We start from the raw sequence: 16,415 nt of genomic DNA, 5'->3' as shown, positions 1-16,415 counted from the left end.
TAGGAGAAGTCATATTATCTCCTCTCTTATATTTTAATATGGAATATTTTCGGAGAGAAAAATAATAAAACAAATGATCCTCGTTTCGATATTTGATAAAATTCAAACATGAAAACGGTGAAATCCCCAACTCTCTCCGAGGGTCCTTGAGTTGCTTAGAATTTCGAGGATCGCGAAACGAGATGCAATGAAAACATGATATGCATGAATGATCTCTGTATAACACTCCAAATTGAAAATTTAGAATGTTACAGCCCGTGGGTGTCCATCCTCCTGGATGGATGGATGGTTGGCTCCTTTTATAGTGTGGGCTAGCTTAGGAGGTAAGCTATGTGAGCATGGGTGTGGGCATGGTGGGTGGTGGCCCACCCACTAACTACACTATTCGGGGGACATCGATATGACGTGTTACACCTGCTACAATACTCCACTATTCTCCAGCAGTGCCGGGTACGGCCGTCTCGTCGGGGTCTTGTCGGTGTCGGGTCAGAGCAGCGGTTGACTCCGCGCAACAGGCCGTCTGGAACAGCTGGACGGGGAGCAGGCTGGGTGGCGAGTCCGCCCGGGCAGTCGGACAGGGGGCTGTCTGGGGCGGCCTGAGCAATCGGACTGAGGGGCTTTGCTAGTCCCGATGTCTTAAAATCTTGTCTTGCCGTCTTCGGGGTACCCGTGGTCAATTACCCCGATAGCTTGCGTCTGTATTATGTTAAAAAAAGTCTCTCATAGTATATTTTTAGAAATGTTTGTCGAGTAGTACAAACATGTTTGTCTTGCATTAAAATATGTCAGCCATGTATAAAAAAACTATTCATCATGTTTTTTCAAAAAGGTTCTTCGTGTATTAAAAATGTGCTTGCCCTATATAAAAATGCTCACCGTGTATTTCAGAATATTCTTCTTGTACATTTTTTAGACAATATTCTTCTTGTACATACTAGTAACATTTAGTCAACCATGCTCCAATTTTTCCAAGACCAGAACCGGAGACACGACGGCTCATGAGTCACCCGAGATGCCAGGCCGAAACGCCCAGGCCCAACGAAACCGACCCCAAAGCCCAATCCCTTTTTCTCCGATCCCGACCCGTCCTCTCCCCCCGGCGCGGCCCCGCTCCCCCTTCGCCCTAGAAACTCCTGTGGCGGCAGGCGAGCGAGCAGAGAGAGATGAGCGCCCCTGCTACCCCAGTCCCGCCTCCCCTCCCAGCCTCTTACTCTGCCTCCATCTGCCGTCTGGGGATTTAGGATTCCAGCGTGCAGGGGCGCATCGGTGATTCTTTGGCGCGCGGCTGCGACGGAAATGGACTCGCCGGGTGTCCATGGCGGATGCGGCGGCGACAGCGCGGGAGACCTATGTGGCCTGCCTGCAGAGCGACGGCTCTATGAGAGAGAGTCGGTAAGGTTTGCCCCCCTCCCCCCCTCCTACTGCGAGTGCGCTTGTTGCCGTCGTGCTTTGGTGTTGCCGCCGTTGCCTGGGAGCGATTCTGGTCTCATGATCCTTTGATGTGGGAGTAGCGAGAGATTACCGCCGTTACTAGAGGCCGTCAGGTTGTTTGCTTCTATAATACTTGCTGCTTGGATTGTCGGGAGATTTCCATATTCTGAACTAAGTTGATGCCGTAGCTGTAATGCCAAACTATGGTAATGTTCCTTCTGGCCACGGCAGCAGTGTATATGGCCCTTTGCAGATTAATTCGACATGTATGTTTCATTGTGTGGTCCGTGAATAGTTATGGAACTGATTTCTTGTAATAATAATCGCAATGTGTTCGAGAGGTGAATTGGAAACTCTGTGTCTTGTGGGTATCTATCTATTCGGTGGTTACTTGGGTGAGAAAAATTAGAAACCTTTGCTTGGGAATAGAGATGATTTTCGAACTGTTGATGTTCGCTGGTTTGATTTTATTGAGATTGTTTCGAGAAAACATCTCGAAACTTTGTTGATCCTGAAGGTGAATTAGGAATATATGAAGCTATTTTCCTGTTTTTGTCATCTCCGAGTGGTCATTAATGCTTTGCCCGTTAAGTTATGAAATGTTAGTCAAAAGTAGTTGCAAATTCCATACCCTACAAGAAAAATGAACTTATCATTTGATTCAAAAAGCAAACTTTCTTCTGACTTTAGTTATAACGGCCCCATACTGGTCTTATTAATATTGTTGTAATGGCTCTTCGACCACTTGAGCCATGCCATGGCGACAATTACTCCACATCCACAACTCTGGCCTCCATGCCCATAGTGTCTTCTACGTGCAGGTGCGCCACTGACTACAAGCCCAGTTCAAGCTTGCTTCTATAATGAATAATTGAATACACTGCATCGCTCTGTTTTCTGTCGCTCTCGTGCCCCTGATTGGCGATGGAATGATCTGGTGTCACAGACAACTTTAAGATTCAGGAGCATGTCCGCATGATTATCTTATTGTTATTGTTTTTGATTAGTTTTACAAGTTTCGTGTGCCTATTCAAATTGTGTTGCTCTGCTATGCTCTTGATTAACTTATAGAGTGTTTGATCGTATTCTGCGGTGATAATGCAGGAGAATTTGGAAGGAGAGATGGATCCAAGCACTCTACGCAATGATGGGATGATTGCTCTTTCAACATATTCTATTAGCGAGGATGGCAAGTGAAAGTGGGAGCGACTGGATCACTATTGCTATCATGCATTGTAGACATGATGCATTGGACATATGTCTGACAAATTGTCCTTGGTAAGTAGTTGCTACTTGCTATTGCACCTTAGTAAAATAGTTTTTTTTGCCCAAACAGTACTGCCCAATTGCTTGAATTTTAGTTCTTTTATTGAAATCCTACATGTGGAAGCTCTCACTTATAGTTGGGCACATGATCGGGAAGGTTTTTTTTATGGCTGATCTGGGTAGGTCTACAAACTTATAGCTATCCTTGAACATATCTTATGGTTAAATCCAAGAGAAGAAACTTGATTGTTTTGATGTCCATGTAAAATACCAGGAAACAAAAGATACGAGTTAATATATTTGGGGTGTATGCTCCAGAAAATTCTCAATGTAACACAGATGGCATCTTCACAGGGGATGCACATGTGTGAATAGCCTTGAACTGCTATGCTGGAATATTTACTTAAGAGTCCAAAGATGTGATCCGTGGAAGTTTCCAGATTCCAATCATGCTACACATCATGGGGCAATATTGTAATGTCAAAGTGAAAAGTTTTGTGCATGGTTAATGTATTCAGTGCCTTACTGCCAATAAGATTTAACGCAAACCTTACTTTATTATGCATAATGGATCTGCTTCATTAGAAAGTACTGGAATTGTATTTATTTATTTACTACATGTTGCAACGCAGGGGCTCTTTTGCTAGTATATCTAAAAAGTGGAAGCGAAAAGAAAGCAGCAAAATGTATGATGGCTACAACCAACTAGTGATCATTTTTTTTTTCAGAATTCAAACTGGCGATCAGATAGGTATACTAACCAGTGACTAGATCTCCAAAAAAACCACCGATCAAACCATACTGGGCCATTGGTCCCCTGGTTGATACTGCTCTGATCTGGTTGGTTACGTTGCTCTGCTGGGTTTAGGATGTCTAACTGAGCCATTGAGCCAGTTGCCGTTGTTCTAATCATATATAATAGGTATATAACATGATTGCTAGCAATTCTCTTCCGATGTAGGTGATATGTGTTCATCTCTAGCCCATGTGTGTGTGCCGGAAATTATCAAGTGTATGTGTGTTGCAAATGTGTTCTGCACATTAAGCAGATCAGGTTGATGTGTACAGGGGTTTAGTTCTTATATGAACAGGAGCCATTAAGGAATTCTTCTTGGACGAGTTTCAGTTTTTTATGTTATGCAACTGATAGAATATGTATAGCTCATGTTTATGTTAATTCCCATCCCACTTAAAAGTCCGAAATACTTCACACTCAACAACCTGGCAGCACACCCGAATATGTATCTAGTTTCCCATCATACACATGGAGCAGTGTTGTTCGTTTCGAGATGTAGTATCACCACTTAATTCGTTCCCTGTCTGCCTCCTTCATGAAATTCCGACTGTATATATGCGCTCTGTGTACCATCCATGATATGCACTTGCATCCTCAACTCATGTTTGTCTTGTTTTATTTCCAAGGATGCCTTCCTACTCCTGCTATTTTTAATGTTATCTGGCCTTGTTTTCAGGATGAGGAAATTCTAATTATCTTGCTGTGGTGTGCTGCTCTCTTTTGGCACTCATTTTATATCACTACAACTGTTCAAACAACATGGATGGTCGGTAAGGACGTCGTGGATGCTGTAAGTTTGCTTGTCCTTGCTTTCCCATTTAGTATGTATATCACTTTATCAATTAAGAAAGGCATTTTAGACCCTCACGATAAGAAGTCGTCTCAAGAAGAGTGACACCAGAATAACCATAGCGGTCAATAAGCGGAAGCGGGCGAGCGCGAAAGCCATAGTAGGTTGAGCTGGGGGCGGTGCATTGCCAACAGAAGGAGGCATGGTAGTCGAGGGAGATGGCACGTTAGAAGAATCTACAACACGTGGACCACCAATGTGGTAAAGAAGAGGGGAGGGGGAGGGAGGGGGAAGGTGTATCGCTGGAGAAGCCTCAGAGGACGAGCGAGGTGAGGCAGTCTCAGGTAATGAATGAGGTGGGGAAGCCGTAGGTGACGACGACAGGGGGTTTACTATAGTAGTACGCGAAGACACGGTGGGATGGGTGGAAGAGGACAAAACATGATTGATAGGTGTGTCGGGAAAAGTAAGGAAAGAAATATCCTTAATAGGAGGATGGACGTGGATAGAAAGGATGAAACTCATCAAAAGTCACATCCCGAGAAATGTGCATCCGCCGAACGATTTGATCCCAACACTGATGTGCTCATCACTTCAACCTAAGAACACACATTCAATAGATTGAGGAGTCTGTTTGGTGTGTCGGGTGGGAGAGGGGGGCAAGAAGAACATAGCAACCGTAATGAAACAAACGAAGTGCTGAACAATCACGAGAACGACCAAAAAGACGCTTGAGAGAAATTACACCCTGCAGAGGGCTGAATCTTGATGAGATAGGTGGAAGTAGGGGAACGTCAACCCATAAGTAACGCAGAAGAGAGCCGATGATCATCAACGCATGAACCGCCTCAAGGTGACGATACTTGTGCTCATCAACACCATTCTGAGCATGTGCACGTGGACAAGAGAACTAAGCAAGTGTGCCCTACTCAGCAAAGAATCCACACAGCAAATGAGAGATATACTCACGAGCAGAATCTGCACGGAAGACATGGGCAGGGGTGGAAAACCAAGTATGAACCATGACGACAAACTTCTTAGGGCCAGTGCTTTTGCTGCCCCCTACCCAGCTCTATAGGCTTCTAAAAAATAAATTTGGTTGGGTTTCTAGAATAAGCTAGGTAGGGCGTAGCTTATTCCAGCTAATTCTAGAAGCCACCAAAAGAACTGTGTGTCCAGAGAAATGATCTATGGATATATAGTAGTGATGGCCTCCTTTCGAGGCAAAGGGAGCTGGACCCCAAACATCAGAGTGAACAAGATCAAAAGGATGTTGAGACACTGTCTCGCTATGAGGATGAAGTAATTGAACTTGTTTACCAAGCCGACAAACGTGATAGTCTAAAAACACAATGCTAAAGACAGATCCAAGAAGACCATGTCGAACTAGGGATGAGGGATGAGAGCCACGCAAGTGACCGAGACGATGATGCCACAAAGAACCGGTAGTCAAGGTAAAAGGGGTGAAGAGTTGATGGTGGTGGCCGAGGGAAGGTGAAGCCTGTCAAGCTCCTGGAGGCCCTAGGAGTTACAATGCTGAGGGCAAGCACCAAGTAGAGCACTCCTGTGATGGTCTTAATCCGAACAAGAGTCAAAGTCGAGAATGACTACAACCAGAGTCAACAATCTGATCACTTGAAATGAGCTACATGGTAAGTCAAGAAACTTGAGCAAAAGGAGCATAAAAAGAAAAAGTGCTAAGATTGTCTCGATGATCGATTGGGAGGGAAGTACCATCAGCAGTAAGAACATGAATAGGAGAATCTAGAGGTTTGAATGGAGGACAAACTAGAAGAATCATGAGTCATGTGAAAAGACGCTACACTATCAAGGATCCATGGAAAATTTAGCTGACTGACTTCGTAAAAAGTGGTTTCAATAGTGAAAGAATCAACAACAAAACTGTTGATGGAAAACTAAAAGAAGCATCTAGCAGACACTGAAGTCTCGTAATCCCCAGCGTAGTCAGGGGTTCAACTGAAGCAATAGGTAGGTGTCGAAGTCGTGCAATCTCATGCGTGGTGAAGGACACCGTTGAAGTGGCCGAAGTCGAATCACCGGAAGAGAAGTGTCCACCACCACCCGTGTAAGCCACTAGAGGAGGCGGTGTAGCACGACAAGCACCAAGCGCGAAGGGAAGGTGCATGTGCGATGAGGCGCGAGGCGCTGACCTTTTGTACATGGCGATGAGGCGCGACCTCCTGAAGATGTAGGATAGATAGCCTACGGTGCGAGCACGATGGAGGTGGCCACAAGGGGCGAGCCTAATGGAGGCGGAGGTACGGAGATCGAAGGGCATGATGGGAGGGGCGACGTGTGGGAATTTATTGGGGCATGAGAGGCCTGGACAAGGGGGGTGATCCTGATCTGGAGGCGGCGGAGCGATGACGATAGTCGTCGGGATAGACACCGACGCGGGTCGGGGAGGTGTGGTTGCACATGAGCGTACTAGCCTGAGAAAAGTTGATTAAAAACTTAGATCGGGATCGATTTGGAGAGGAACGCGAGTTGTGTGTGAGGAAGAAAACGTAGGCTCTAATACCATGTTAGGAATATGCAACTTGTATTCCCAGGTGGACATAGACTATTGAAGTACATGTTTGCTGCAATATGCAGAAAGCCCCTTGTATATTACTCCAACATGTTGAACACTGGCATTGTGTTCCTTCCAAATGGTCTAGAATGCGAGCAACACTGCTGACTTGAGTTCGTAGTGCACCGAAGGTGGCATTGTCGCTTGACGGCTAATCCACCAGTTGGAAGGGGAAACGCCGCCCCCTGGGGGCATTGGTGATGCTGAAGAGGCAAACACCAATTCTAGATTGCTGTCGAGGAGTAGCTGGTGCACAGGTGTTGAGAAGTCTTTGGGGCATTGAAGCAGATGGTGTAGGCGACGTGGATGTCCATACCGTGGCGATGACGACGGTAAGTAGACCATAAACAGTACTCCAGATATGTGCCAATCGCGTGGCTGCAACCGCAATCTGAAGCCGAGCTTCATCATCGTGTCATTGTCTTCATAGATTGTCGATCGTTGATGACCCAAGCGTTGTGTTCCTTCTAGATGGTCTAAACTGTGAGCAACAATGCTGGCTTGAGATCCCGACGCACCAAAGATGGAGTGGTTGCCTAACAACCAATCCACTATTCGAAAAGGGAAATGTCGGCCCCTGGTTGGGAGGGCAACAGTGACACCAAAGAGGCGAGTAATGATTGCTAGATTGCTGCCGAGGAGCAGCTGATGAACATGTGTTTGGCAGTGTCAGGGGCACTAGAGTAGAGGGGACATGCGACATGGTTGACCAGACCATGCTAACGATGACGGTCGATGGACCACAAATGTTTGTGGGGGGTGAGCCACATGTGGATCTTGCATTTGATGGATGCCCACGCTTTCCACAATACTTTGTTGTGTGGGACGAGCTGAAGCCCATGAACAACACACGATACTCGAAGTACTTGGACGATGTGTGTTTGCTTCCAAAGCGGGTGATCTTCCTCCTCCTTGAGTACCAAGATTGATTGGAGAGCCCACGTGCGAGGCTCGTTGGGCGGTGCTGATTAAGGTTAAGGCTCCCTTCAGTCGTCCTGCTTTTTACACCGCCATGCAGGTGGCTTGGGCAATGCAAAGACGTCAAATTCAGACCACTTATTATTACCCTTTTACGACGAAGTTTAAGTGTTTTGGGGATTGGAATCACAACCATGCATAGGGGTCCTTGGCTCTTTAGGCACCATGCTATGGTAATTGAGGAGTATACTGGAATATGTCGCCCTTATAACTCCGCACGTGTTTGGGCTCGAATCATGGGTCGATCGGACTTGCTGCACAACAGAGTAGTGGCTAAAGCAATGGCTTCCAAGACGAGAGAAGCTTGAGCTAAATGGCGTTGAATATGAAAGTTTGTTGGAGTGCACGTCAAGATCAAATTGGAGAAGCCCCTTTGAGGTTCTTAGGGAATGTTGAGCTAGGTAAACTGCCCCAATGTTTCATGTGCTATATGAGAAGATGTCGCATTTTTGCGCAAATTACGATAAGATTGGTGATGTTACAGAACAATGCAGGGATGGGGTTCATGATCCAAAGAAGTTTCAATTTAGCGATTTTATGATGGTTCCAACCTAGAAATGAGTTCATTGCTCAACCTCGTGGTAGCACTACTTGTGGAAGAGGTGGCTGGGCAGTAGAGGCCAAGGTGGTCGTGGAGGGTAAGTTGGGCATGACTCGACCCGATGTATAAGGAGAAAGATTATTTTCACCCTGAAAATGGAAATACCGGTACATGCAATGTCAATGCAAACGGAGTGATTGCAGACAACCGTGTGTCGGCCAAGGACGCTCCCTTGGCGCCAGGGGGAAGGAAAGTGCCAGGTCTTATAAAATACCATGAGGGGAAAACTGGGGCGAGCAACTCAACTCAGGGCAGCTCTTTGCAAGTTCAAGCGAATAAATGGTAGAGGATGGCGGGTGTGCTGTCCTGATAGTGTTTTCATCGCTTCCTTGTACCTCCCTTACACTCTTCGTTTCCCGCTAATCTGGCTTGTCATCCTTGCCTTGTTTGCTGGTTGTGTGACACGTACTTGATTCCGCATTCCACGTTCCCTTGTTGGGCGTCCCTGGCCTTGGCGACAGGTAGTGGCGTGCTCTTGGGCACTCTGCGTCCTCGCGTAAGACGGAGACAGTGCCGACTGCCCGTGCTCTTGCTCCACCGTTGGTGGTGCTTGAGCTAGCGGCTATGGCGACAACCTGCAAGGGAGCACGGTATGTAGGAACAAGGCAGCGCACAAAACAACTCGTAGACAGGAAAAGGATGCCCAATTGGACTAGCAGGCAGTGGAGAGTACATGGGAGGTGTGGGGGAAGGGTGAAAAAGCTGTTGGGAGCGGACTGCCTCCGCCGTCAGCCGCCTTGTTGGACCCAGAGCTGAGGGGCCAGGGGATGACGATAGGGGAAGCGAGGAAGAGGGAAGACATAAGAGGGTTCCGGGAGGAGAGAGGCATCGTCCACCACCCTACGCGTGTGCGTCAGCTGTGGCAATGGGTAGATCCGGTGTCTACATGTGAATCTACTACTCGGGATGGCATGACGTGGTTGTTGTGGAGTGAGGCGCCAGAACTATTGTGCCGAGTGGGTTTGTTTGGTTGTCGGTGTTGTCGGCAGTAGGGCATTCCTGCTGTGTGGCTCGCGTGCAAGTGAATTCATTGGAGCGGCAATACTGGATTTGGGGGAGTGTGTTCAGTGCAATTGTCGAATGTGCTGTGCTGTAGATGAGGCTATGATGCTTGTGTAGTTTTTGTGCTACTTTTCCTTCTAAATTGGCCTGCTTCGTTTGGGTTTTGATCCAATTTCCCTTATAAAATGAAGCACCAAAATCCTCAAGCTCATGGTGGATCAACAACACTGAGTTTGGAGAGATAGAAGTTGTGTGGTGCTCTAGTTCGAGCCTTCGTTAAGAAATCGGTGAACTATAAATCGGAAGGCACATATTGAAGAGCAATAATTTGATCTTGCACACTGGAGCACACGAAGGAAGCATCAACACAAATATGCTTGGTGAGCTCATGTTTCAAAAGGCCGCACGCGATACTGATAGCACTTATACTATCTGATAAGAGAGTAGTAGGTGTAGTCATTGAAACACAAAATCCTCAAGCAGCCATCAACGCCAAGTCACTTCTACTGTCAAAATAGCCGTGGCTCGCAACTTAGCCTCTACACTCGAACAAGAAAGTGTAGCATGTTTCTTCGTCTTCTAGACAATGAGAAACCACCAAGAAAAACATTAAGCGGAAAGGGGTGACGAATTTGAGCGTGGGAAGAAGAGACAGCGAGAGAGTCTTCATGAAGATCCAGGCAATGAGAAAACCACGAAAGACATAGTAAGCAGAAAGGGGTCAATGAACTTGAGCATGGGAAGAAGAGACGGTGAGAGTCCCATGAAGATATCGTAGAACACATATGTGGTGACTATAGTGGATCAAAGTGGGAGTAGAGACAAACTAACTAGATGTGGTGACTGTGAACGGGATATGAAATGTGCGGATGAGTGATCTAAATATACAAGATTCCCAACAAGATGACGGTAGGTGGGGCTAGGAGGGGAGGTTGCCGGTACTGTCGACGAAGTTCTGAGGAGGTGGCGCATGACTTGGTGTTCAAAATGGTTTCCCTCATAGTCACAGACTTTAGACTAGGGCTTTTTACAGTGTGAATGTGATCGTGCTAGAGGTCTACCATCTCTTGGAATGATGTTGGTTCGAAGACTAACTTAAGAGCCCTGGAGTTGATCGTGCTGGAATTGGTCTTCGAGACCGGTCGAAGATTGCATGTCAGGAGTGCCACTTGCTCTCATTCTAGAAGAAAGAGTCATCTCGTCACGCATTCATATGGGCTTCTTCTTTGACGCACCTTGGCGTCTATTCTTCATAAATTTGTGGTATCCTTCAATTTTGTTCCTCCCGGGCTAGCAAATCCGATGTCTAAGCGCCAACGAAGTTGTCATCTTGATGAGGCTGGTAATTGAACCTGCTTTGCAGTTGCTTTGCCTGCTATTTGCCACCAGTTCTTCAACTTTCTCCGTGCCGCTCACACTGGCGTGCCTCAACTCCCCCACAATTTTCACCTCCTTTTCCTTGCTATTACCAAAGTTAGATGGATGAAGTGGCGTCAAGCTTCTGACATTCTCTCTGACAAGAGGGTGCCACAAAAGCAAAAAAAGGCAAGTTCTACAGGACGGCGGTTCGACCCGCAATGTTGTATGGCGCTGAGTGTTGGCCGACTAAAAGGCGACATGTTCAATAGTTAGGTGTGGCGGAGATGCGTATGTTGAGATGGATGTATGGCCACACGAGGAAGGATCGAGTCCGGAATGATAATATACGGGATAAAGTTGGGGTAGCACCAATTAAAGAGAAGCTTGTTCAACATCGTCTATGATGGTTTGGGCATATTCAGCGCAGGCCTGTGGAAGCTCCAGTGCATAGCGGGCGGCTAAAGCGTGCGGAGAATGCCAAGAGAGGTTGGGGTAGACCGAATTTGACATGGGAGGAGTCCGTTAAGAGAGACTTGAAGGATTGGAGTATCACCAAAGAACTAGTTATGGACAGGGGTGCGTGGAAGCTTGCTATCCATGTGCCAGAGCCATGAGTTGGTCACGAGATCTTATGGGTTTCACCTCTAGCCTACCCCAACTTGTTTGGGACTAAAGGCTTTGTTGTTGTTGTTGTTCCTTGCTGTTACCTCCATTTATTTTTCACCCTGCCCCAGTTTACCGGTTTTATGTTAATCTCTCTCATTCCCGATTTTTCTTCTTGGCTTATGTATGCTTTCACTTTCCTCCCTCCCCTACAACTCCAGTTTTGAGATTTTGCTCAACAACTTCCTTCTGATCACTAATCTCTGGTTTTGGTCAGAATTTGTTGATTGTATGTGCCCTTTTGTTCTGCTATGAGAATTGAATTTGTATGCTCGGTTCTATTGTGTTATGCAAGGTGCTTCTATCAAGTTAAATGGATGCACTGATATGTTGGTGCTTCCACAATGTAGATTTAGACAATGTAGAAGTTATTCACATGTTCTTTCCAGCTGTATCTGCATAGGTAGCCATCTTGTAGAATTTGTTTATGCATTCCACTCTTGTTCTTTTCCGAACATAATTCATATATAGAAAACCAATATTGTCAGCTACGTGCCCTGAATAATCCCCTATGCTCTTAAAATTATTTCTTATCTTTGTGATTTATTAGGTAACATAATTCTAGGACATATGATTGTTATTGAACCTTAGGTCAATTAAGTTCGTGGCCACCACCTTTGGTTTCCTCTGTTTGATGCCTGAAAGCAGATGGGGCACCAATTCTCCATTTCCTGAATACAAAACATTAAGAAACAGACTGGAGTGAGGGACAAGGAACAGACACTTGATGTGCGTGCTGGGAAGGCAATTACAAAGGAATTAATGGTCTGCTGTCCTCCTTAGTCCTTTGAATGATGATTCATTTTCTTTGGCATGCAATAACATGACTAATGCCGACACATCTCCATTGTGGGTTTTATATTTTCACTAACCATGTCAAGTTTCCCCCTCATTGGAGTAACTACTTAAAGAATCTGTTAACCGGTTCATGGTTTCTGTAGCAAGAAAGAAGACGAATCTTGATTTCTTTATGAAGGGGTGGAAGGTATATTTCTGTATTTAAGAGTTTACTTATTGATACAGTTTATCAATAGGATCTATTGACAGTCTGTTATGAATGCCTTTGGTGCTAACTATTTATGGGTAAAGAACTATTACTTATGATGCAAGTACCATAACTTATTCCCATCGTAGGATATGTTTAAACATCTTGAGCGAATACTCCATACATGTTGAAGCTTGAAGCCTCTTGTTTGCCACGTTGTTTAGGTATCAAGAGCCTTTTCTTTTGAAGGCATTGGATTTTATGTATTTTCTTTATTCTGGATTTTATGTATGTCTGTTGTGATGTTAGATACAGATTGATTCAAAAGGCTTCAGCTGCGGATTTGTTGGTGTAGTTTATTTTAGCTGGGGTGACCAGTTGGTTTGCAGACAACGATGGTTTGGCCCTGTATCCCGTTCTTTATATGAAGTGCTACTTTGCTTTTCTGGTTTGGAAACTTGATTCTTCTAATTCAAGGATTCCGCTGATGGTTGAGCAAGTAGGTGGGAACGTCGCATGGTGTGCGCTGTCATCTCGGCTGTGCTGTTCCAGGACGAGATGTCGAGGCCCAGAGCTGCTGCCACCGTTGTTGCCCTGGTGGCGACATTCATCCAGCGCCGATGCGTGATAAACTGTCCAGAACCTCACTAGACGCTGAAATGGATTAGATAGATTTGTTGCTTCCATCCAGAATAGTTACTTTGTGTGGACTGCGTCTGGGCCTCTTTTGGTCAAATGCCTGCAGTATAGTTATCCTGTCACACTGTATGGAAGAGCGCAGCTGGCAAAGGGAGAAGACCCAGGACAATACAGTAAGATTTACAGTATGTTATTATGTTGTGTTCAGTGACACCGTGGAGTAACACAGCGCAACTGTATCGTTTTCTATTTTTTCTATTTTTGCAAATCTCACATTGGTCTGTAAGAATAATAGCATGAATTAGTATACTATTTTGGGACGTGCTTGCTACAATGTCGGAACTGAGCGATGCCGCATGCCTAGGTATGGGCCGAGTGAGTAGGAGTGTAGGACATGCCACTATTTTCTCTGTAGCAACTGTTGCTTACCCCCTGCTTTTCTGTTCCTGTGTGATCAATCTGTCCAGTGACATTTCTGGAGTAAATTTCTTTACAAGCTTTGCTGCAATGCCTGAACTTACAGTGCCAGTCTTTTCTTTGGCGGGTAACAGTGACCTCCATGGGCTTGTATGCATTTGATTACCTTGGTTTTTTATCGTTTGATTACGTTGACTCTGCATAGCCGAGTACATGAAGTTCTTTGAATACAGTTGGGCCGGCCGGACAGAGTAGAGTAGGCCTTTTTTTTAAACTTTATTAGGTAGAGTCAGCCTTGCTAGCATATAAAAAATGGTCTTCCATCTCAACGGGCAACCATGGCATCGAGAAGAAACACAAAGAAATAGGTGTTGTTTCTTCCAAATCTGTTGCCTTTTACCTGGCTTTTCGGGTTCGTAGTGGGCCATGAGATGCCTTTGTGTCATGCCGCAGGGATCACATTAGTTCTTCTCTCATTTTCAAAGTATATACAGAATGGCTAGAAACATATTTCCTCCACCACCACTTTTTCCAGATCTCAACGCAGCCTTTTGTCAATGGATGGACATGATAACTCGTGTACCGCTTGCGCAGGTACAAATGCATTTTCAAAGAATGTGTTTATTTTTTGTTTTCAGAAGGGTTTTAGTAACTTATCTTTGGCATTTATTTTTTATTTGTTTCTGTTTATCATGCGTGGAAATAAATTGTGCATTTTCACTCTTTGGGTACAATCAACTTTTTTTTTTGTGCATTTGCGTTTTGTTGGGTGCAGTTCCACTTTCTTATGGTTCAATTATATTTTTGGCAAAAAAATGTACTTTTGTATTTTGTTTCAACTTTTTTGTTGTACTTATATATTTGTGCAACTATATGCAATTTGGATTGTTTTTTGTAATTGCAGTTTTTGGTGCAGCTGCACCATTTTTAGAGGGTTTTTTTTTTTGCGGAATTGGAGATGATTTTCCGAGCACCTGGGATGGGAGAGACGATGTAACATCACTCGTTAACTCAGTTATGCAAGACAAGTATAACTTCCCGTATGTAGAAATTTGTGTGTAGGAAAAACACGAATACTGTAAATAGTAATTTGTATTTAAGAAGGTCAAGAAATACATACAATGGGACAAAACCCTCAACATTCAAACACTACCAATACGTATACTTCCTTTTCTAAAAAACCAATACATATACCACTGAGACCGTGTGAGACGTTAAAAAAAGGCAAAAATTACTGGTACTGTGATACATCGCATATGAAACACCGAGCTTGCATCTAAGAAAATGTACGTCTTGTCCACACAGTGACTTGACGCCACCCTCACATGAACGGCGCCCTGTCATGGATATGGCAAGAGCACCGCCGCAGGGGCGCGCCTACACTGACGGGGGTGGTGCCGTGAACGGCATAGGCACGTTCACATTTGGGACTAACGGCAATAGCGGCAGGGTCACCATGGGCACGGCAATCTTGGGCATCAGCGCCATCGTCACTGTGGGGACGGTGACCTTGGGCCGGCATTGGCGGCAACACCGCCTTGGGCACAACGATGGCCGGCATGGGCGGCAGTGTCACCTGCGGCACTATGGGGAGGGTGATCGTGTCTGTGGGCACGATCGGCAATCCAGGGACTGTGCTAGCAGCCGGAGCGGCGGCCACCGGCGTCGTGTTTGCCAGGTTGCGGGCGACGCGGCATGTGCTGCCCAGCGAGGAGGAGCGCGCACGCCATGATCATGGCCAACATGCTCGCGTTGGAAGCCATGGCTATGGCTAGCTAGGTAGGTACTAGTGATAGAGTTTTTTTTCTCGTATTCAGGAGGTGATTGTAAGAAATTAAGTTCGATTTGATCTCATACTCAGCGGATGCAACCTCAGTAATGAACCTTACTTACCTTATGAATCCCCAAGGATTAGATCCGTGTTACCGTATTGAACTTTATTGTTAGTATAACACTTCACGTTCTCCTTGCTCCTAGCCTCACCGGTGCTCGATCTCCATGATCCTGGGTACCTGTAGGGACGAAGATCGCGGACAAGACAAGAGACATCTATGAAATAATTTTATTTCACATATACGTGATGTTAATTCAAAGCCCTTCCATTGATCCCCACAACAAATACAGAGGATTGTAAGGCCTATGCCTCAACCCATACCTTACAGAACTACCCACACATGGAAATCAGATCACAAGAAGAAAACATTGAAGAACACATCTTGGAAGATTGAATGATTGCAGATATGTCTTACAATGGATGCGTTGTGCGATGCACGATTACAAGTATGAACTAGAGGAAGAAGAACTATGATGGTGATGGCGGCTATGGAGATGAAAATGGCGCAGCTAGGGTTTGTGGATGAATATGAAGATGGTTCTGTTTTGGCTTCATTCAACGCTCCCTCGTTGACATTTTGATGGGATGTACAGGCAAACGATCTACGACCTCGGTTTCCACGTATGGCGCTCATACGGGCGCTCGCGCCTGGGACACCGTCTTTTGCTCTGTCTTTGCAGGTGCGCCTCCTGGTGATTCATTCTTTCTTCATTTCCATTACTTTCCATATTCCCACATGATTTCTTTCCTTTTTAGCCCATTTCCTATGTAAGGCACATTAAAGATAGGATTTGTGAAATCCTTTGCATTCATTAGTCATTTCTAGCAATATCAGAGCGAATATCACTTTTTAAATGAAATATCTCGGCTTAAAGTAGGGTGAATAATATCACTCATCAGCGAGGTGGCTTCGTGTGGGGATCTGAGGGGGGGGGGTCGTCGGAGCGGCTGCTAGGTGGCCGGAGTTGCCGGCTGCCATGTGCAGCCCCCATGTGTTGGACCGGCGCCCGACTTGGTCGGGTGCAGTTGCTGGCAGTAGGCCGGAGACGTGGACGGGCCAT

At 45.6% G+C, this 16,415-nt stretch overlaps 1 long non-coding RNA gene across 2 annotated transcripts; it reads left to right on the top strand.

The window, feature by feature from the left end:
* Positions 1–1,098: 1,098 nt before the first annotated feature.
* LOC120965347 (uncharacterized) lies at positions 1,099–13,437 on the top strand. 2 transcript variants are annotated; one of them, XR_005758121.3, is made up of 3 exons: positions 1,099–1,392; positions 2,536–2,709; positions 4,170–13,437. It is a non-coding gene; the product is annotated as an uncharacterized lncRNA (long non-coding RNA). The 2 variants fall into 2 exon arrangements; XR_005758122.3 differs by having other exon boundaries at positions 1,113–1,397.
* The last annotated feature ends 2,978 nt before the right edge of the window (positions 13,438–16,415 follow it).

This window comes from Aegilops tauschii, chromosome 5 (genome assembly GCF_002575655.3).
Source record: "Aegilops tauschii subsp. strangulata cultivar AL8/78 chromosome 5, Aet v6.0, whole genome shotgun sequence".
Classification (NCBI taxonomy): domain Eukaryota; kingdom Viridiplantae; phylum Streptophyta; class Magnoliopsida; order Poales; family Poaceae; genus Aegilops; species Aegilops tauschii.
The sequence above is the reverse complement of the archived record's forward strand: the minus strand, read 5'-3'. Positions and strand labels throughout refer to the sequence as shown.